Here is a 23511-nt window from a genome sequence, read left to right as displayed (position 1 = left end):
AGCTGGTGAGTAACTCCAGCACGCGCTCAGACAGAGCAGCTCGCAACACAAAGACCAACAAATAAGCGCTTTCATATCTTCCCTCCCCCTTCTCTTTGGGACAGTTGAGGGGTTGAATGGAAAGCGGGAGGTTTTGTGGGGTGGAGGGGTCACTGGGTAGCATGGAAACCCAGTGTTGGGAACATTGTGCTGTTGGATTTCCTGGCTCTGTTCCTCTTATCTCTCAGCCTGTAAACCCGTATGTGTTGGGTGTGCTGTCGATGGCATTAACCTTGTTTCAATGTGAGAATGCTGAAATATTCGTGCCTTCATTTTCTTTTTGATTGTATTTATGCTGGAAAGCAAAGCCGCTTTTTATAGTTTGCACCTTTTTTTGACTTGACGTCTTTTAAAGATATTTGTTTGAGGAATGTTGTCTTTGGACTCAGGTTTGTTAAAAAAAAAGAGAGGACGGTGTGTAGGATGTTGTGAAATCAAGCTGTGATTTTGCGCATAGCAGACCCTTAGCCCACCCCTCTCTGATGCCTTAAATACACTGGAGCCATCTGCAACACGTAATGTCAGCAGGTTGGGGGTCTTTCATCTGCTCCGCCAGCTCACTTTGCCCTGGAATTTATCTTTGAAATGCAGGAAAATAGACCGGTGGTGAAGGAAGAGACTTCCATCATGTCTCGTCCAGTTGTCTTGCACGACAAACATGGTCTGTGTAGCTGCTCCAATTGGTTGTAATGACTGACTCAAGATGTGGAATTTCCTCGTGTAGTTCAGCCTCTCCGAGGATCTGTGGTAGCCTGCAGGATCATTCACAAGTGGGCCAACATTTGCCAAAACCCGGGATGTCGGCACAGTCACTGGTTTATCAGAGTCTCTGGGTATCTGTTACTGAGGTAGCCTTACAGCTAACAGTTCAATGTCCCATCCACAGAAACGGGGCTATGTGATCATGGAGGCTACATTTGCTCTACATTTTCATCAGTGACAGTTTGTCTGTTCTGGTCTAGCTTAGATGTTTCTCCCTGGGCTTTGTGGAAGAAGACTCATTCCTTGTGTAGAGACAAATTCAAGTAAAAAACTTGAATATATTATCAGAAAAACAGGACGACAAAAGATTCACTTTGATGAGCATGAAGATGGAGTCCACCTTGTCCTAGTAGGTTCACAGTAACAACACCTCATCCCTGCTGGACAGCTACAGGGGTGATTTTGGACCAAAGTGGTAAATGTAGCCACACTCTAGCATCATCAAAATACCTAATAAATTATACTTCCACAGACTTGCATGTTAGATTCTGCTTTTAACTTTTGAGTTTTACCAACTGAATCATTAAGTCTGAGGGAAAATCAATGCAGTCAGAAACTTCAGTGGCTTTAAGCAGCATACATATACAGTGGCTGAATAAAGTTTACATCCAAATATACTCAAAACACACACTGGGTTTCAGTGTCCACAACTCATTCGAACGTGTAAAACAAAAACTGCATGTACCAGTAAGTTCTGCGTACGCTGCCAAAGTGACGTCATTTCATGGCAGTAAAGCCATCCTCCGGGGCAGGTGTAACTGTCTAAGCAGCTATGGCAGCCTGCTATTACTCTGTGCTCATCTGGCAGCCACTCTGTCTCAGTGGATCCGCTGCAGACAGACACCGCAGCTTTATAATGCATAGAGAAAAGGGCCGGTGCTCCCCTCAACACCAGACCCTCTCACTGGATGTTGTCAGGCTCACAACTTTGAGCACAAGTTAAATGTTCTATTTTTTTCATGCTTTTCTGCAATTTAGTGATAAAAAACACTGCCAAGGTCATTCAAGTGAAATATACGTATAATGTCTGGCTTCACTTCCACTGTAATAAATTACATCACCAATTGCTCTCTGGTAAAAGTACTTGTTTCTGTATTTTTATTTTACACTGGAGGGTTTGACAAAATGTTATTGTTCCTCTGCATAGCAAATTTGAAATAATGTCACATACCCTCAGCCTTCAACTGGTGCCTTTCTTGTCTCTGCCTTTTCATCTGGTTGCCTCACATCCTGTTTGCAGCCTCCTCTGCACATGCATGTGTATTAATGTTAAAGGAAAAGGTGACTGGTTCAAATAATTCTGACAGGGTCGAGAGCCATCAAACGACAAATCTGCAGCATTATAATTCAGTCAGCCATTCCATGGTCACGCTAGAGGAATTAGACCAATAAGACCTTTCATCACTCCGCTCTGGATTAAGTACTGATACCTATTCTACTCTGTCACGTAACCACGATACACTCCTGCACTGCTTCTGCATGAGATTTCTATACCACCTCCTCCCCGCATGATACACTTTAAGCTATTGTTTGGGGAGAAAACCTCCTCCTTGGTCTGTACACGCTCTCAGCAGTAACACATTACATGCTACATTTCACCCTGTAGATGTTTTGGTTTGTCATTCTCGTTGTTCTCCGATCGCGAGACAGAGACCTTCAGTCGTGGCCGGTCTGTGATTCTCAGCTGCTGTCCTGCAGCTTTATTAATGGTATTCAGGAGCTCATCTGAGCGTTCCGATAATAGAACAATGGAGGACCCCGCTTTGACAATCGCTCATCTCAGAGATGCTACAATTGATCACCAATTCAATTGCTAACTGTAGAAAATTGAATTTTTTAGCCATAACATTGTTCGTTAACCACGGTGCCGATGAGATGGCCATCCAGATTAATGATAATGGGAGGCTGAGATGGCTTCTGAGACGGCCTGTGAATTTGATTAGCTCCAGACTGCTGTGGAGACAAAGAGCAGCCAGTCAGACTCTTATGTGGAAGTACTTAATGAAAACCCTGCATGGAAGGTAATTGGGAAATGTTTGTCTGGCTGCACGCTTCTCAACTTACTGTATGCAGTCTTTAAACATATCTCTTTTCAATCTTTTTCTCCCTGTTGCTTTTACACACACACACACACACACACACACACACACGCACACTTTGTCTCCTTTAATAACTTAATCTTCCTTACTGAAAGTTAAAAAATGCTCCCCTTGTCTTGCAGCCACTGCGTATGGTTTTTCTGCTCAGTGGCCAGATTGAATGCGTCTCTTATCATGATCTCATTTTATGGTGTTATTTGCATTGATAGATGCATCAAAAAAGTGCCAAAAAATGACACGGGAGCTAAAGTGAAACACTTTTTCCGGAGGGCCAAACTGATTCAAGGGCCGTACATCGGGCGATTTAACCGAGACATAGCGTGACGGGATACAGTTAACTCTCATTGCACATATTTGTACATTGTCTGCTTTGGAAAAATGTTCTGCCTCTTCAGTTAAATGCAAATTTCAGGGCTTTTTCTTCATTTTCCAATGACAATAAGCTTGGGATGTAGTTCGTGTGCTTGGTTGAAAAGTGGGTCTTGATGTGTTCCTTGAACACAGCGACACTCCCTGAGAATATCAAGCATCCCAAACAAATTCAAAGTTGTACTTAGTTGTTCATCCTCTCTCTCATCGGGACTTACAACTGCCAACATTACTAGTCACCACACGAGTGAGCGAGAGTCATCAGCTCTAGTCCGGTCCAGACAGCACCCTCTGTTGGAATCAAGTGTAAATAGCAGTCAAGTCAGTTTTATTTGTGTCGCCACAAATCACAACAAAAGTAATCTCATGACACCTTGCAAGTAGAGCAGGTCCAGCACCTCACTTTACCAGGCAGGAACAGCAGTATAAAGGCATTCAGAGTTGAGCTAACGTTAGACTGCCTTTTATCCATGTTTATGGGAATGTTTTCCTTTTGAAGAAGTCCGTGTGCCGTTTCCGACCCTGGAGCTGTATTTTTTTCCCATTTGTGGCCTTAGCAATTATGGTGAGAGCAGCGTTGTGGTGTCAGCATTGGGCGTCAAAATCTGTGTAGGGAGGAGATTTGGGTGGATGGATCACCAAGACATCAAAGCAACATGGGGGACTGCTGTTGGTTTCCCATTTTCAACCACAAATCCATGTTTTGACATTCTCTGAAATGAAGACCAAAATTGTCCCCAGCACCATGCCTCATATTTCCTTTCCCTCTCATCAAAACGATGCTGAGTAATTTAGAGCACTGAACTGGGGGGTAGTGTTAAAAATGGTAACTATCAATCTGCTTAAAAAGGAGCAGAAGTTGTATCCCGGGATTTGATCTCCGTGGTGGCCGGTCATTGTCATGTGTTGGAGGAGGTCAGCTAGCAGCATTTTATTTTATCATCTTAGAGACGCAGTCAATATCTGTTCTTCATCTGTGCACAATTATACCTGCCGACGAATGACAGTAAACACTGCAGCAGAGGTAAACAAGTTCTTATTTGTGGTTGTTACACACATATTTTCTTGTTGATCATTACAAGACTTCTTAGATAGGAGATTAATTGTCTTGTTTAATTACACCTTAGTGACTAAAAAGGGAGGAGGCAAAATCCCCATTGCTGAATCTGTGTACTGAATGCACAGTCAAAGTCAAAGCCTGCATTTTCAATGATACAGTCCTCGTAAATCGGCACTTAATGGACAGAGACAAGGCTGCAGTCGGCACCTGCTGCATGGAAGTTGGTGTTGGTTTGGTTTCATGCCTGAATGATTCGATTCAAAATGACAACCATGATTTTGTTGCCATAAAGAGCTGAGGTCACTTCACTCCACCTGCTCGGTTGCAGCACATCCGACTGGTAGCCCTTGGTGGCTTCCAGGTGTGAGTGTGATCAGGCTGAGGAGAGAGTAGAGCTCTCATTGAGATTCCCACTGAATAAATAAAGGTTAGTCAACAAACTCTGCGAACACCTGACTTCCTTTGTGATTCAAAAACAATTCATTCAAATTGGCTACACACATAACCTGAGCCCCGAAACGAGAAGACAATTACAAAGGGAGATGCTCTCACATTGTTTGATGTGTTGTTATGCACTTTTTCTGACCTCGGGCAGTTATTAAGAGCTGGCCTCCGTCCTGTTTGATCCTCAAGGACCCTGGCGGTCTGACTTCATGATGAAGATGTTAAAATCAGACTCATGTATGATTGCATAGTTCGGCTGGAACATGAATATTTTATGGCCTTAAGTATTTTCCAAACTTCTGCATTATAATAGTGCTTGACAATCAATGTAAATGAAGTTGGAGCAGCCTGAAGAGCTGTTGTGGGAGGTCATTAAGCAGCATTCCCCTAGCAAAGCATTATTTCTTTTTAATACGGTTTAGGTGTTTGTTTCGGTGCCATTGAAGACCTTGCTCATGCAAACATGACAGAATCACTGTCACATAAAACAGAGCTTGAATTGATCTTATTTAGATTAATTGTGCTGCCGTACTTGATTTGTCTGATGGTCTTCATTTTATGTGCTCGATTGTGAAAAATGGTATCGCAGAGAGAGTGGAGGGAGGTGCATCTGCTGTAAAAGACCCCCCCCCCCTCCTCCCCCCATCACTGATGAATGCCTGGACATAAATGAGCTTCCTCTGCTGAGTGGAGTGCTGTTTAACTGTCCTGTTCCTCTCACACTGATCCCAGACCAGCTGCGGTTTGACCATCAGGTGAGTCAACACAAGGGGATGTGTATTCTGACCGTTTCTGAGAAGCCTGGTTTTTGAGACGTGTAGTTTTCTTGTTCTGGCCACCATTCACGGTTCTAGAACCACATGTAACATTTTGGGTGCAAAAGGCAGCCAAGGTTAATTTGCAGGATTAGGAGGCTGTTACAGCCCTCCCTTTTAGCGTGCCTCTTCATTGGCCTATTTTAAATCCCCTCTGACTACAGGAGTTAATTAGGAACACCAATAGAAGAGAAACCCAAGGCAAGACTAGCTTTTATTTTAGACTGAGAAAGCTCAGATGTGTTTGCATGCACACTCAATTATTTGCTGAAACATTTTTTTGAAGTGGCTACCTTGGACAGTGTGTTATTATTTTTTTAATTTAGTTTTTGTTTCTTCTCACTAATCTGCTTCCATGGGGCAATATTGTTTAAAATAACCACACAATAGAACCTCTGTGAGGTGAACCCTGCTTCTAATTAACAATGAGTGCATTTGAAACGGGAATTAATTCTACGAAAGAAATCTTGCTAATGAAGAGTGTGAATAGAACGAAAGAAGAAAGCAAGCAGAGAGGTTAATAACCGGAGCGTACCAGGAGTGTCCCTCCTCGAATGCTGCTCCGGGTCCTGATCCTCGGGGCCGCCTCCCTTCCTGTTGGAGCTTTGTTCCACATGACCACTCCGACTGGTTTTTGTCATCCTAATATGGTTTCATTATTAAATCCAACCCTGATTATTATTATGAAAAAAATAGGGTTCACAAAGTATTTGGAACACCTCAGTATTTCCATGTAAAGCAGTACACACACACACACACACACACACACAAACACACACACAAAGGGGGAAAATAACAGCTCCAGTTAACCAGACTAAAGGACTCAGGCATGAACACACCAGACTGTATGATTCCAGACTTCCATGGCCAGATTTTGACCCACTCCCATACACACCATAATATTAGTTTTCCCCAGTGACCTGATGATTTGATGCTCTCTCATTAGCTTCAGCTCATTATGAACATGATAGCTTACAACAAATTGTTGTTGAGTCACTGTGTAAATCTGGATTCTCAGAAATGTTAAAGGGGCTGTTTCTCCCAAAGCCTGTGAATGATACAAGCATAATAAGGGAGTTACTTAATGGTCCTTGAATAATATGAAAATGCTGCTTCAGTCATGACAAAACGCTGCGAGAGGCAACGTGACGTCACGCCGCTGCTCCTCAGTTGTTGTTGCTGTTAAGGACAAAGGGCTCATTGAGGAGAACAGAACAAATTTTTTTTTTGCCAGACGTGGGGAATTTAGGGATGAATGGTGACCTTATGAGTGGAGATTTACTGATCGATCCACTGGTCATCTGAATCTGCAGATCTCCCGTCACGGCTGAATAAGCTGATATCTCCCCCTGCGCTGGTTGAGTTTACCAGAAGGGAGTGCAGGATGGGTACCGTCACAGACGCGGTTGAGTCTCCATCAGTTTATTTAAAGTTTCACATCAGAGGAAGTTGTTAGAAATGCTGTGTTTTTGCAAAAGAGTAAATATTATTGCAAAAGGGGAGATGAAAAATCCTGCTTTCGTATAAGTTAATGATGGGAATCTTAAGCTCATGTGATCGACCCGCTGTTGATGCTTCTGGCGTCTTCGGGGAATTCTTGGACTTTGTCATCAGACTGCAGGGAACACCAGTCCCAACTTGCTCAGCTGAAAGTATTTTTTCAGGGCCTCTGTGTACCCTTAAGTGCAAGAAGACAATCAAGACAACCTGTTTATTACAGTTACGCTGCCTCTACCGCAGGGAAATGAAGTACTGCAGAAAAGAAATCCTGGTGAAAATACTCACTGCGTAACTGAACTTATGGACGACACCTATTAACACCTATTTTGCATTTCTTCTTGTTCACATTTCCAAAGTTTTTTTTTTTACAAAGGCTGCCACGACAGTTACATGGAAGAGCCTCGCGCACGATAGCACCACCCTGCTGAACCCATTTTGAAAAAGGTAGCAGAGCAGCTAAAGCTAAAGCTAGCAATAATGGCTGGTATCAGAAATGTAAGTAACAAACACGGACCTGAGTTTTTGATTCAAGTTTCTAATTCTTGTTTCATATAACAATGGGAAATAGCTGATATAAAACATAGGCGATGCCTTCTTAAATTGGATTCCTTGTGTGATTGTCCGGTTTGTTAGATGAATATTTTGCAATTCATGTTCAGTTGGAGAACCTGCTCCCTTTTTAAAGAAAGTATTTGAAAAAGTTTATGGATGCCCTCAATATGGCCACATTCATTTGGGAAAAAAAAAAGAAAAAAAGAACGGAAATTCAGAATTAGCAGGTCAAACTTAAAAAAAAAACCCTCACAATCAGAGTCAGACATCTCTACTTGTGATGATAACTTTTGCTGAGACTAATTTTTGGACTCAGAGGCATGGAATCATTTTAGCGGGGAGACTTTCTAATGTTTTGCTGATGGCAAGATAGATGCTGCACTTAAAACATTACATCAAGGTTCACCCCACTTCTCTTCCCCGCTGCATTGCTTATTAAGCTGTTCCAGTCACTCCTTTAATGAACACCTCTCTGCTCATTGTCTCCACTGCTCTATCTGAAGTCGTGGGTTTGGATTTAATTGAGACACACACACACACACACACACACACAGAGTGTTGAATTTTCCTCCTTCATCTTGAACAATAAAGAACCAGGAGGGTGTCCTTCCTATTAGAGCCGTGCCTGATAAGGACTTGGTGGCACAAACCTTTTAGTTTGACATGTCCGAGAGTTTTCTCAAATTTAAAATGCTGCACAAACCCACAGGATTAATGTCATTGTACATTATTACTTCATATGCATTGACAGCGCAATCAAGCATAAACTGTATCCAATGGAATGTTTGAGCTTTGTACAGCAAATAGTAGGACATGATTTAGTTTGAATTCTTTAATCGTGAGGAGAGGTCGAGAAACTGATGCCACAACTTCTCACCTTTTCTAAATTCCTCTCTTGGTTCGGTAGAGGCCCCAAAAGATTTCATTTGTTTAGTCAATAACAAGCCATTAGTATTTTATTAGTAGTTAAAATTGCTTTTCAGGGAGCATCAGAGAGGGTTTGAGATTCAGAGCAAATGTTACAAGTACCATTATTGTCCCAGTTCTGCATTTTCGGAGAAATAAGAAAAGTTCGTTTTTCAAAAATACATTTTACAATCGCACACCTGAGAACAGCCACCTGCTAACAACACCAACCAGTGGACTGAACATTTTCATTCTGTTATTTGAGAACGAACAGCATTCTTCCTTCAGCATTCTCTCCTTTGCAATGTGTTCTCATACATTTCCCTGACAGGTTGTTTTTTTCCCCTCTTTTTTGTGACAATACATGAAAATTTAGTGGCACATATAGAATTACATATCATAACTAGTCAAACCAGGAAAAGTCTTACCTGTGATCCGCTCAGCTCTGCTGTCCCCCGTGCAAACACTGACAGCAGCACCAGTGCCCTGCTGGTCACCTGTGCTCAGATAAATGATCAACTATGATGATATCAAGTGTGACTGTGATTAATGATAGCCACAAGCAGAAAGTCGTCCAGGTGATGCTTTGTTGCGACCAATCAACTAAGCAACACATAGCTGGCGTTTCACCGACTTGTGTTTTGTTGAACTCAAAGAGAGCCTGTCCCATCCGACACTGGGCGAGAGGCAGACGCTGGACAGGTCGCCAGTCCATCGCAGGGCCATCAGGAGCAAGTAGGGACTCGGTGTCTTGCCCAAGGATACTTGAACATGGTCACTGGGGGAAGTGAGGATCGAACCAGCGACCCTCTTGTTTCTGGATGTCCACTCTACCTCCGAGCCACGCCACCCCCCTCTCACAAGAAACCTCTGAGAGGAAAATCCTCAGAAAATCCAAGACTTCACCTCGGCATTTCTGCAGGACCACTGGATTTGTTATCTGTGCTTCATCCAGCAGGCCCAAATATTTCAGTTTAGGAGGCCAGCACCCTGTTGTTATAGCCAAAGCCTCATTCAAACTTTTCAAAGAATTTTTGAAATCGTAATTTTGACAAATTACAGGCCTGACTTTATTTTCTTCTCAGACTGTGAGTTACTGACTTTAGACTTTCCCTTGGTGTGGAGCCAGCCTGTTACCCGATGTGACAGTATTGCATTTGATGAGGAGTGCACACTTGAGATGAAGAAATGATTCGAGGGTTTCTGAGCCCATCAAAGAGTCCTTTAAGTTTCCATGCCGGATATTTCATCATGAGAGAGTGGCACAGTCCCGTCTTTGTATGTGTTGGTAGTTTTTTTTTTTTGAGGGAGCATTAACTGTAACTGATTAATGTGCATTCAATGCGTGTTCAAGCTAACGGGTTGCCATCTTTGCTGTGGAGAGGCTATTTTAATGCTCTCACTGGGGCCAGAGGTGCTCTCATCCTTGTCCTCCTGGCTTTTTTCAGGAGAACGCACTCAGGAACAAGGGTTTCTGGGGCTCAAGGCATCTGGAGTTTCACTTGCATCTTGGCCCACCTCTTCTTCAACCCCTTTTCAAACCAAAATAGACTCCATAATTCATGCCAGCCGATCCAAGAAGAATGTAAATAAAGAACAAGAGTTGCCTGTTCTACGCATATCAGAGGGCCTCTTTGGGGATAGAGCTCTCTTAAAACTGATCCCGCTGCAGGCCTGACCCCGGCCCTTTCTCCCCACTCCATTTTCCAAAGCAACAGTACAGGGTAGCGCCACACTCTCTGTGTTAGCCTTATCTCACATTGGCAGACTCTGGCCGCCCCAGTCTGGATTTCTGCTCCAACACCAGCTCCTGTGGTCTGACCATTCCTCTCTCATCCGCACAGACAACTCCTCCTTCAAGCCGCCTCAAACTAATTGACTTTAAAAACCAATTGACTTTAATTTGTCTTTTTGCCCTCCTGCAGTGCAGTGTAATCCGTCAGCTGTGACAAGTGTCAATTAAAAAGGCATCACCCAATAAAATCTGTGAACAACCGATGTTAATTAATATCAGTGGTTTATGGTGTGTGGTACCGGTCCCGGCATGGCTCTTACGGCTTGATAACCATTTAGCCATGCAGTTTGAGGGCCATTTTGGACAATGAGACTAATGAAGCTCATCGGCTAAAATGAAGCCAGATTGTAAAATGATCTCATCAGGTAGATTATCTTAACTGTATCAGAGCATTAGCGGCTTCATTTGGACACGCATACCATCAGAATCGTAGGACACAAAATTAATAATGAGAAGCAATTTTGCACAATACCTCATGGGGAAATCCGAAGTGCTCATTGTATTGAGAACATTTTCTTTTCTCCTCATCAAGTATCAAAACTATCAAAGGCGCTAACAATGGCAAATTTGAGAGGAAAACTTTTTCAATTAACATTGAACCATACAAATACACAGCACTCAGACGGAGGGTGTGAAAAAAACAATCCCACAGTAAAACCGTACAGGCACACAAGTAACAACCTGTTATTAAAGAAAGCTCAACAGAAATCTGCAGCCATGCATCCACTCACTCAGATACTCAGTATCTAAATGTCATTGTGCAGCCTGCAAAACAACCCATTTTTCAGTGCTTTCACTGCAAGCTTTGGATGGGCTCACATTTGTGGCTTTATGTCTTTATTCACTTTTAAATTATACGCTGTTGTCAAGAGAGACTCTGAACAGCACTCACTTCACGTAGCTTGTTTTCATCACGACTTAAAGCGACTGATCACTATAAATATAGGCTTTTGTTTGCATTCCCCGTCTTCATCCTAATTAAACTAAAGTTAGTTTCATGTATATGTGTTTACCAATATCCATTATTGACCCAACAAGATTTTGCTTCATCTGTTTGACCATTTTGCGTCAGTAGAATGAAAAAAAAAAATTGCTATGCTGGAGTGCTCACTTCTGAAATTCTAATGCCTGCAATCATGTCACCAAAAACTCACAAAGTCACTTAAAAGCTGGATCATACATCCTCCCTCAACTAACACCTGACACGTAAGTGCGCCAGCGTTAATTATATGTTTCATTACGTTTAGATTATTATGACGAACTCTGATGAGGCCCAGTGAGTAACTTCATTCATGAAACACAATGTCATCCTTAGAAACCAGGTCAACTGCTCTCTTACCTTTTGAGTTCTTTTCATTCTCTGGTAAAAGAAGATCTCAGCAGCTTACTGAATAGGTCTGAACATAAAGGAGTAATGAAGGGATTAAATGGGAAACTTCCCTCACAGAAAAGTACCCTTCAAGTTCACTTTATCAAGTAAAATTCAAGTATATTTCTCAAAGCTAATATCATGTGTTTGTACTGTTTGATATCAAGTGTCAACTGTCTGATTCTGAGTTCTTAGAGGTTGAAAAATTGTCATGTTTTTCATCTCCGCCGTTTCACCCTCCACATTGAACTTTAGTGTTTAAATAAATACAAGAACATGCAAAGTGAAATGAAAGAATTGATTTAATTTTTGTTTAAATCAAGTATGATGGTAGCCTACTGCTATCACCATTTCTGAGGGGTTTGATTTATGACTGTAGTTCTTTTATATGCCTTTGAGGGTGAGCCCAGAGTGACATCAACTAGAGATGTGATCCTGTGTCCGCTGTGCCCACATTTTTTTTTTAATCACACTTTGCTTCTGGTGTAAAACGCCGCGTGCGTGTTTTCTTGTCGTTTTGTGTGGTTCAGTTTTTTGGTGCTTTGTCACTGGGGGCCGTATCATTCCTGGGTTCTGTGTTTGTATCTGTTAGCGTCTTCTGTCATCCTCTCACCTTAGCTAAGTGTGTGCTCACTTGTATTCACACAAACACACCAACATGCTCGCTTTTCCAGGGGAAAAACAAAACCAAAACAAACAACAAAAAAATGCCTTGGAAGGTTGTGCAAATACTCTCTGGCCTTGACAGGTGGAGTGGGGAAGAGAGACTGTGCAGGGCTGCAGCCCTAAATTGTTTTTCCCATTGTGGTACCAGATCTTCCTCTCTGCTACAGTGTTTCCTCTCTTCTTACTTGGCATGCTGTTTGCATACTGTCTGTACGTTTCATGGTCAGCCAAAGATGGTGTCCTCCTGAACGAGACGCCAGCCTGTATCACTGCGATGTTCAAACAGATGGGGAGTCATCTGTGTCTCAGTGTTGAGCAACGTGTTTAACAGAGCGGCGCATCCATGATGTAACGGGACATCATTATCCTACCTGCAGTTGGAGGGTAGACGTCATACGAACAATATCCTCTGAGTGACCGTCCAACCCGAAATATATTAACAGACTCAAAGTTCCTGGATCTATAACTGTTTAAAACCCAATTGTTCGCCCCTTAAATAAAAGAGATGCCCTCCAGTTCAAGATTCATAAACCTGTTCTAATTATCTCAATCTCATTGTTTGTTTTGAGGCTATTTTCTTTTAACCTTGGCTATGGCCTGCTGGCCTGAGACCTGCTAGCATTTTCAGATGCATGATTATTTTATAAACGGAATCTGAAATATGAAATACCCAATCTGTCTGTTTGTACTCAGACATATGAGAACCCTGCCGCTGGTATTGTTTATCCTGCAGATGTCAATCAAAGAGGGATTCACGAGATGCTGTCATACCCTTAAATGAGGGGTCTCTCTTGTCTTGGAGGAGTTGTAGTTTAATTTGAAGTACTTGTACTGGTGTTGAACAAAGTATGATTTGAGGTTTCTTTCACCTCATTAAACCGTGTCACTCGTGCCATTTGTACAAGGATTAGTGTAACCTCTCTGTCTGGTCGATGATCTGTTACTTTTTGTTCCCCTTTTCTGGCATTTTGTCTTTTTTAGTTTGCATTTCTCTATCTTTTGCTTGCTTTTTGTCTGTTTTTACTCGTGTGTGAGGTTATAATACTGCTGGTGGTATGAAAGGAGCACTCTGCCTGTATTGTAAACTGGAGCCCTTGAGCTTCTGAACAAAAGATGCCTTCTCCGCAGACATTCTTCCGTGTCTCTCTCATTTCACAACAGCTAAATGAAGAAGCTTTACGCCTTTTCAGGCTCTACAATCTGCTTTAAAACCTGCTAATTGCTGTCTCCTCAATGACGGGCATCTAATGAAGCTCATTGTCTTGGGCAAGCATCCAGCCGATATTCAGGCAGTTTTGCAGCTGAAATTCCACGTGGGAACCAAATGATACCCAACCCCAGGCGTGGTGGTAAGATAGGAGAGAGAGAAATAGGGTTTTTCTACACATTCTGTGACGTGACGTTAGCTGGTAAGTTCGTTAGCCAGTCGCAGCCTGTTGCATCGCCTGCACAGATTTCAAATCAAATACTTGGTGAATAAACTTTAGTCCCATCTAGACCTCTTTTTTTTTTTTAAACCATTTTTGAATTAAAATGGAGGATTGATAAGAACTGGAATCAAAGGCTCCAATTACCCAACGCTGCTGGATATCTGTCTCTTCTCGACTGATTTGCTTTTCAAACACACTTTTTTTTGTTTTGTAATTTCATAAAATATACAAAGAACTTCCCCTCCACAGAGAAACAAATGTATGCTGATGCACCTGGGGTGTGAGGCTAGTATTTTCTCTTTTTGAACACCTAATCATGAGTTGTATCCAGCTGGAACACTTAACAGATCAGATAACCTGTTATTTAACTCACTCGTAGCGCGTGTCGCTAACTGTTGTCATTATTCAGTGATTCTAGGGAAGTACTCATATCACATGACCCATGTACATTTAGTCGTATAATAGCGCTGATGAGTAAAGTGTCCATTTTTCTCATAAACACAATGAAATGTGTAATATCTGACAGAGTAGTTCTACATTCGGTGGTTTGTATGGAAGACATAAGGGTTTAATAGACTCATTTATTTTGTTGCTCATATACATGTTGGTCTCGCTCTCCCTGTTAGCATGTGACCTTATACTTTCTGTGTTTGCAATGATTGTGGAACTTTTCTCTACGCTAAGGAAATTTGTCACAAAGACAAATTCTCATGCATTTATTTCACTTATATCGATTAAAGGGATCCTCATTTTGACTCTGAAATGCAATTTCATCATTGGGACATGGTCGCAGTATTCACCTTCACAGTGTTTAGTATTCTGCCTGGACATGATTAAGCATAGACAAGCAGGCCTGCAATGAGTTTCACTGCCAGCGTATGCAATCACCCACCGCGGCCCACTCCAGGGCATGAAACAATGGCCGTCACAAACGTTTCAATTAATCATCCTCAAAGAAGATTTGCATTTCTCAAGGATTTCTTTAGATGGGTTAGATGTATGACCAACTTTACATTCAAATCCTGCTTAGTGTGAAATGTGAGCTCAAGTGGTCATTGAGATGACAAATTTCCTAAAGCAAAGAAACCAATGGCGATAATACATCTTCTACACTCTGTCAATTACACATTAGAGCCGTTCGAATTAACTGCACCTCAGGACAGGACTGGGAAAAATGAGCGGGCAAACCACCAACTGGTACAGTTTTTTTTGTCCTTGAATGAAAGCCTCAGACATACCATAAGTAAATGTTTGGTTCATTATCCTCATTAAATATTCACAGCATTTAGCGGAGTCAAGCGAGGCCATGTGTGTGTCTGTGTTTCTGGCCATGTGGGTCAGATTTGTGGTGACAGACGGTGGCTTTGTGCGTTTAGGGAGTTGGCGGGTGACCTCAGAAAGAGCACCTGTCGGAGAGAGGACCTGCTGCTCGCTGTGTTGTGCCTTTGGGTGGGTTTGGCATTAACCCCACCGCCACGTTCCTCACTCCTCGCGGTCTCCTCATCGTCCCCACCCCAGCACTAAGACGTACATAACTGGCCAGATCCAGTCTGTCATTGCGGGATTAATTAAAATGTTACACATCAAAGGTACAGGATCCCTTTGTGGCGGTGGCGTATGCCTGAATAGTATGTGAAAGCCCCCCCCCGATCACCACCACTAACCCACCCATACACATACACAGTCCTCTATGACATGCTAGGTTGTTGTGTTTAGTCACCTCAGGGGACCAAATTATTACCTCCAGTGATGGCTGGACAGATCTCACACCAGTGCTTTGTTCTTGTCTGTTGTCCAATAATGTATGGACCATATTTATCATGTGACATGTTTCTGACGAAGTGAATTTGCCCCAAAACTGTGACCATCTGGCCCATACTGCTGATTTGCATGTGGATAGTTTTTCTTGCGGTGACAACTCGGAGGTTCAAAATTACTCTCATTGTTGGATTTAATTCATGCCTCTCTCATAAGGCATGCCATTCATTTGAAAGGAATTCTAATAAATTGAGAAGAAAAGGGTTACTTATTTATCTCAGACCAGAGTGATGCCCTGGCAAAGAGACAATAGCGGTGAGGGAGGGATGCTAAATGGATTCTCTTGTCATGTGTGCTATCAACATAATTTGATTAGTGACCTGGTGACTGTGAATGTGCGGGACCTCTTCATTCAAGTCCACTGGGGCTCCTGGGGGTGAGAGTCCATGTTACAGGGCTCGACACCCCCCCCCCCCCCCCTTCTCCATTGCAACCCTGCCCCTGTGTCATGTATACACACAAGCAAGCGACCGGGTGATTAATGACCAAGCTCGTGGTACCTTTGACAACTTCGGGTGACTTTACACAAAAGGCATCACCCTTGTCACATTAGCACCAGTCTGGGAACATTTGGCCGTATGCTGCTAGCCTGCAACAGAGGGGATGTATGTACGCCTGCCTCGAGCTCTACACTGTCACAGTGAAAACAAATAACCTTGCACATCTGTCCGTTATTGTGTTTTCCTGCAGAGCTGCAGCGCGCAGTACCAGCCCCCCCATAATAACATCATGTCTTCAACATGCGCTTCTCGTAATCTCTTGATTTCATTAGCACGCTACTTCCATCAATGTATGTCTTGGTCCTCTGTTGTGTCTCCAGCTAATAATAATCCGGCATAATTAGAAAATGAGGAATGGGTCTGCCAGCATTCCCAGCAGTGCTTGCTACGACTGGAAACTTCTGCTTAAGTTTTCCTTTTAATGAATTGAGAGCTTATTAAAGAAGATGAATAATTAGACGCCTTGTGCTTCTATCTGAAGATCTTTCATGTGTAAGGTGCTCGCTCGCTGTGATTTATTGAGTAGGAGGAGAAATGCATGTGGAAAAAATAGTTGTATCAATAGAATGTACAAATGCGGTTGGTATATTTGTACATGCAGTCTCTGCCTTGTATAGGGTGAGTGAAGTGAGAATTAATAAGGTTCTTCGCTACGTTCCTCATCTACGTCGAGGCTGTTTTTCACCAGAACGCTCACCTGGAATAAGAATTACGTATTTAATAAGCTCAAAATTCAGATCTGTGCGGCCATAACTATTAGAACGTGAAAAAGGTGTGTGTGTGTGTGTATAATATATTCATAAATATGTATGTATGTGTGTGTGTATATATATATATATATATATTCATATATCTTCATATCTATATCTATATTTCAGCAGGCAATAATTAACCAAACAGCCAACATGTGTCATGATTGTCGCTGCTACAACAGCATGCATGTGTTTTTCTGTACCAGAGTGGTTCTTGCAATGTTGCACCTCACTAAAATTTTGAGAATATGTTTAAAATAATTTGTAGGTTGTGAAAGGAGAACATGGGATCAGGCAGACTAATTAACGGGCATGAAACACATGTTTGCTAACTTTCCTATGGTTTATGTTTTCTCTTTTACCTATAACCTGTTTAATTTATTTTGTTTGTATTGATATTCTTTTTTTATCGATGAAAATACCATTTAAATACACAGTAATGAGGAAAAATATTCCCTTTTTAAAAAGTAAAATACAGCAATTACTTCTTGTCTATGAAGTGTGAAGTTGGGACCAATCTTACTATTTTAATAGGTTCCAGTTTAACGAACGTCGTGAAGTTGCTCAGCTACGGATGATGAAGTCAAAAACTTCACACTTTGACCATTGAATTGTAATGGTTCTAAACTGTGCAATTTGAAATCCAGAATGTTACCTTTCCTGATTTGGAGTGACAACAACTCCAGTTACCGTCATCGCTGATTATCACTGGGGTACTTCATGATGAACGATTCGTGCAGTACAGAGAACGTCAGTTAAAAGGGTGGGAAAAAAAATGCCCGCTACAGTCAATAAATCATCAACAATCAGAAGTCCCCGTTTAATGTTCTGTCCCCTAATTGACGGGTCATCACAGCACTAGATCTGAGTGGTTGCCTCAGATGTGTCCTGTGATGTAATAATTGCTTCTGAACAAAGGGATTACAAAGCTTCCCAAGAAAAGTTAGATATGGTGGCGTTGCCAGATGTTGGTTTAAGCCTCATGTGTGTCACAGAGTCTAGAGACACACACATATCGCCCTGTTACTTGAGCAGGTTTAAAGCAGCACAAGCTTAGGATTACAGTGGCTTAGATCTTTGACCCCCCCCCCCCCCCCCCCCCGGCCGCCACCACACTGGATTGAAATAAATTCATTTGACTTTTTTTATTCAAAAACAAAACCATTTCTATCTTATCCTCCTGCTTCGCCCTGCCCCTTTCTTCCTCTAAGGGTTTTAGATTCCTTTAAATGAAAAATGGTTCCCGGTATTTGGTACAACAGACAGTTCCGTTTTGCTCTCGCCTCAGTGGGGAGGAAATGAGTTGTGGGGGCAGATTCCTCTCACCCGGAGATCTCCGTAATCGTGTGGCTGCGTGTCACCAGCACGCCACAGTGACAGCAGCTTTTAATTAATCCCACATCCCACCCCCTGCTCTGACCATTGGTGGCTTCTCCCCCAAAACTTTTCCCTCTGAACTTTTTGTCCCCGTGTGTGTTCGGATGGTTCGTCTAACTGCAGTGTCTCGACCTGCTGAAGTGTTGTGTGTATAATTTGTATAGTTAGGATGACACTGCTGTCACTTCTCTATGCTGTGGAGAGCTGGATAGCCTGCTAACCATGTTTAAAACCCTGCGATGTCACAGCTCTTCCTGCAAGAGTTTGCAAAGTGTAACTTTAACTTTGTTGAGTTTATGAAATGTTAAAAACCTGTAGCGACGGTTCAGCCCACGCTGGGTCAGACATGTTGTGGCTTTTCTGCAATGCGGTGGTGTTATGTCAGAAGTGCTCCAGCACAGCAAAAAAAAGAGGCCTTGAAGTGGCTGTGTTTTCCTTTGGGTGGCGTGATGAATAGTGACAGGTTGAATTTACAATCCTAAAAGATGCTGACACTACTGAATTCTGCCACCTCTTGGAGGAGTACCAAATCATTGCAACCCTTGAGGAAATGTCTTTGTGGTAGCCCTGGCTGAGGTGCAGAGCAGCTCCTGCCTCTGTGAATGAGAGGCTTGATGGATTTTTGTGGTGAGATAGACTCAGCTCTCGCCTGAAGGTCAGACGATCTAGAGTTGAGCTCCACTGTGCTCAGTCTTACTTCTGAGCAGGAGAGTGAAATTCTCAGTGTGTAAGTGATCTAAAGGATGCTGGCCTTCTTTAGCATCCGTGTTATTTGTTGTGTTGTGTCAGTTTCCTGCCATTACTGGTGAGCTGATTAAGCCAGATTGCTGTCTTTTGTTTCCCCACCAAATGCAAAGCAAATAATACGGGTGCATGCGAGCGCTGCAGATCCAGAACCTTGGCTCACCATCGTGTATGACTTGGCTGTGGCGAGCTTTAGGTTCACAAAGTGGGCTGAACTTGCATGCGATTAGGCTGTCAACATCTGAGAGTAATGAGCTGCGGACGTAACCACATTGGCATGCAAAGACTGTTCCGACATTTAAAGCTGGCTTAACATAAATGAGAGAAGAGGATGGATCGACGCTTTGGCGTCCTCCTGCAGAACTGTACATCTGCTGGTGCTAGTGGACACGCTGGAGCCGTCAGAACCTTTAGTAATGAAACGATAATTCCCTTGCATCACAGTGGAATGGGACCGAGGGTCTATTAAGTGCTAGGGGGGACGCGGTGTTGATCTCAGAAAGGGCATCAGGAGATGTATGGCCTCTTACAAGATCATTTAAACCACTTAATGGAGGACAGGAATTAATGGCTGCCACAGAGCAGAGTCAATTATATGGATATTTTCATAACATATTGTGTATAATTCATAGTGTAATGGAACACCAATCAGGCCGTCTGCTTTTGTTACTTTAAATGAGATTATTGACTCGTATATTTTGGGGTGTAGAATCCGTCTTTGTCTTCATACAGTGATATAGATGTGTGTCTTTGTCCGCCATTGTGGGGGTGACACAATCTTGATGGTGGCGGCTCTTGTTAATTTGCATTACTGTCAGATAATTTAGAGTTGCGATGGATGTATGTGCACGCCTTGTGCTCTCAGGCAAAAAATTGGATTCATTAAGATGACGGAGGATCTGGTTAGGTTTTTTTTTTTTTTTTGGCCCTGTGGTTTCAGGTCACTGAGTAATGTGAAGAGACTGAGATGGTCCTGGCCTGGAGGATGGGGGTGTGTGTGTGTGTGTGTGGGGGGGGGCTGGTTAGAGACTGAGGGGAGGGGACAACTCCCTGACACTGGAGCACATCACTCACTGACACGACTCCCAGCAGACACACTGTTTTTGCCACTCTGTTCTTTTACAGTGGGAACACGCTGTGCCTACGAATGAGAGAGACAACGTCTCATGCCAATCTTGAGACGTCCATGGGGGTGGGGGGGGTGGGCGACTGTAGGTCTTGTCAGTAAACTTGTCAGTAAATATGATTGTCTGGGTTAATTAGATGTGTGAAAAATCGCTCACGTGAGGGAGGATACAACTCGCGTCGCCGGATCTGATCATGAACGAGTGACAAACACAACCTGAACTCCAGACCCTCCTCTCCTTTTCCTTTAAGGCCGACCGTTTTGACTTCTTCTCGTCTGTTAGAAAATCTACCCACAAATGACAGAAGACTTTCAGGAAAACAACAAACAAGCATGTTTGCAGAAATAACCGTGGATCCATGTAATGTGCCAAAGACAGACATGTGCCAGTCTGACTTCTACTGTCCAGACACGACAAAGACTGCTGATCCTGTGGAGGCCCCGTGTTTTTCTGTGTGGCAGAGACTCATTTAGTCACTCTGTTTCATTTAGAACGTCAGGAAGAGTCAATCCACTGTAATTGCCATTTTGAAGGCTGTACTTCAGCGTCTACATGGGATTTACTCAGGCGTATCTAATATTCATCATCTCATTTATATGAATTTAAGAGAAAAAGAATATTAGAAATAGCTGCCAGTATGTGCCTGTTCTGTTCAACACACATGAAACCCCCTAAAATAAGTGAAAATAACCCTTTAAAACCGATCAAATGAAAAATGAACATTATAACCCAGTTGTTTTATACAAACTGATTTCATATGAGTAAAGAAACATGAAAGCAGGAAGTGATAAATACTTTCAAACTGCTGAGGCTTGGGTTTTAGTTCCCTCAGCGCTCTTGTTCTCCAGGTTAACGGTCACCCGTGTTGCTGATTCATGACACAGACTCGTGGTAACATAGGGTTCAGTAGAAGATCACCTGTTGCCTTTACCAGATCTCGCTGTTTGCAATGTGTGAGAACGCATGACCACAGTTTGCATTCCTCACTCACTCGCTTCAAAATTTACAGTTGGAAGAGACAATAAAGCCTGTGACCGCAGGCGAACATCGTAATTTTGTTCTGGACGTGTGGACGTGTTTAACGTGGAGCATGGGGCTTTTATTCCGTGTAGAATTATTTGTAGATCAGAACCCTTTGATTGTGAAGCATGTAAGAAGCCTTGAGCTATGGGAACATTCCTGTTTTTATGAGTCCAAACAAAGAAATGTCTCATATTTTGTACAGTTCATTAAGAAGTCCCAGCTGAACTACTCAGGATGAAAACCCTTCTGCTGCTCTGGCAGTTAAACCGTTATCTTAGCATCTGGCCTGTGCATATAGAGTTTTCTGAAGCTAAGAAATCTTGTGACGAGGGATGGGGGTGCGGGGGGTGTGGCTCACCATAGCAGAGCATCATCAAAGTAGACAGGTTGCCTATCAGAGTTCTTGATGACTGGCTGTGTGTTGTGTGTGTGTGTGTGTGTGTGTGTGTGTGCATTATTCACCTCTTGAGATCCTTCAACTGCTTCTGACCTGACCTCATTGACCTTTAATCAGTAACAGGGTCACATGACCCACGCTTTTTTGATCCTAATGATGCTGACGGAAAAGAAGCATGCCCAGCTACTGGTCACGAGGAGGTCATCCAGGGACGCTTTGATACAAGCATCTATAGGAATGCAAATGTGACCGACTGCGTGGCCAGTAGCCTGCAAAAGAAGTAGTAGCACCCCGGGGCAGACAGTGCAGCTGCCCCCATTAGTCCTCGTCTCTGGGTTACACACAAGACAAATATAATTGTCCCATGTGCGTGTCACGCAGGAGACAAATGCATGTGGCATCTTGTGTTGTATAAAGATTTGTCTGACCTCAGTGAAAAGATGGCAGTGATTAAGGAATTGTTTAAAGCGACAGATGGGTCAAGGGTCGTCAGTGATATGCGAGGTCACATGGGGTCGTCAGCGGTGTGGTTCATCAATTTAGTTTCATACTTGGAATACCCAAATTGCTCAAAGCTGCTTTGTTCAATGTCTTATTTCCAGTGAAAGACACAACAATGGCACGCTCCTGTTCACCATTTGGCCAAAGTGTCATTTATCACGAAGGTGAAAGAAAGTGTGAGAGCACCTCCTCGTTCCCAGAGCTTTGAAGTGGTCGGCATACTTCAGTCCCATGTGAGTGATTTACTCAGCCAAAGGCCCATTAATAACACTCGCTGTGTGAGCTTATTCATACACTCTCAGGCTCAAAAATAAAGCTAGAAACATTGTAAAATATATGACATATTACTAGACAAAAGGATGTATTCTCAAGCAACGCAGCAATTTTCCATTTCCCAATATTTGGAGAGCCAGACTTTCTTTATGAGAAAACCAATATCAAATGTGCGATACCTTTTTATCTTTTTACAAGAGACTGCTCGGTGACATTTTGATCTTTTCTGGTTTCATGGATCCAATATTGTTTTATAAATATGTGTTTTTATCTATTATATTTTATTTTTAAGATAATTCATTGTCTCACAACCCTCTAATCTGTGGGTGATTGATTCAGTTTTTTGGCCTGAAGCGTACTGAAGGAAGAGCGTCTGTCGTGAAACGTCTGTGCAGCAAAAACAGATATTAATTTATCAGTGTATATTCAATATCACACCCACATATAATACTGAGGCTCCAGCATATTCTTTTCGTACAAAATGGTGAAAACATGTGAACAAATTAAAAAAAAAAAAAAAAAGTATTTTCCTGTGTTACACTGAGCTTTATTTAGTATCTATGCATTTTAGCTTGCAACAAGGCAGTGTTACCTGTAAGCAGGCCGGCTGCAGCGCGCATGAACACAAGGGACAAAATAATGCCAAGTGAACTCTGACGTACAGGAGGATGATGATCTAATTGAAATTACTTATTATTTTGGATTTTTGGGAGTTCTCCCTGTGTCTGACTGGAACCTCTTGTTCTAGACTCGGAACCTCTCAGACCTCCGACGACACGTGAGCACACAACAGCTTTGCACCCACTGCACTACCAACCAAGTATTTCATACAACTTTTGAAACTTCCTCACCCAAATGAGACAGAGCCTGAACATCGAAAGAACCAAAATATGGCCGGCATCCATATGGAAACATTCTGTGTTCAGTACTCTAAATTAAAACATCTGTTTACTTTAATTCCAAGCTAATTTGATATATATTTGGTGTACAGGGCAGCACCAGTGTATACTTAAGGTTTGAATCACTTTTGCAGCTTCTAGTTGCTCCCGTTAGTGTAATTAAAGCCTTCAATGTTTTAATGGCATGTGGGTGTGTGGATGTGGATATGGAGTGTTTTACTGTGCTACAGACTGAATGCTTTGTGTAATAGTATAGTCAGCGCTGGAGTCGAGTGACTTTTCTGTAAGGTTTTC

At 42.6% G+C, this 23511-nt stretch overlaps 1 protein-coding gene across 2 annotated transcripts in view; it reads left to right on the top strand.

The window, feature by feature from the left end:
- Nucleotides 1-23511, top strand: part of macrod2 (mono-ADP ribosylhydrolase 2) — a 439675-nt gene that overhangs the window by 56707 nt on the left and 359457 nt on the right. The gene's annotated exons all lie outside the window — the stretch shown is intronic.

Source organism: Aulostomus chinensis, chromosome 16 (assembly GCF_037954235.1).
Source record: "Aulostomus chinensis isolate RoL2024-O1b breed Wild chromosome 16, RoL_Achi_v1.0, whole genome shotgun sequence".
NCBI lineage: Eukaryota > Metazoa > Chordata > Actinopteri > Syngnathiformes > Aulostomidae > Aulostomus > Aulostomus chinensis.
Note: the sequence above shows the minus strand (reverse complement) of the source record. Positions and strands in the feature narration are given on the sequence as shown.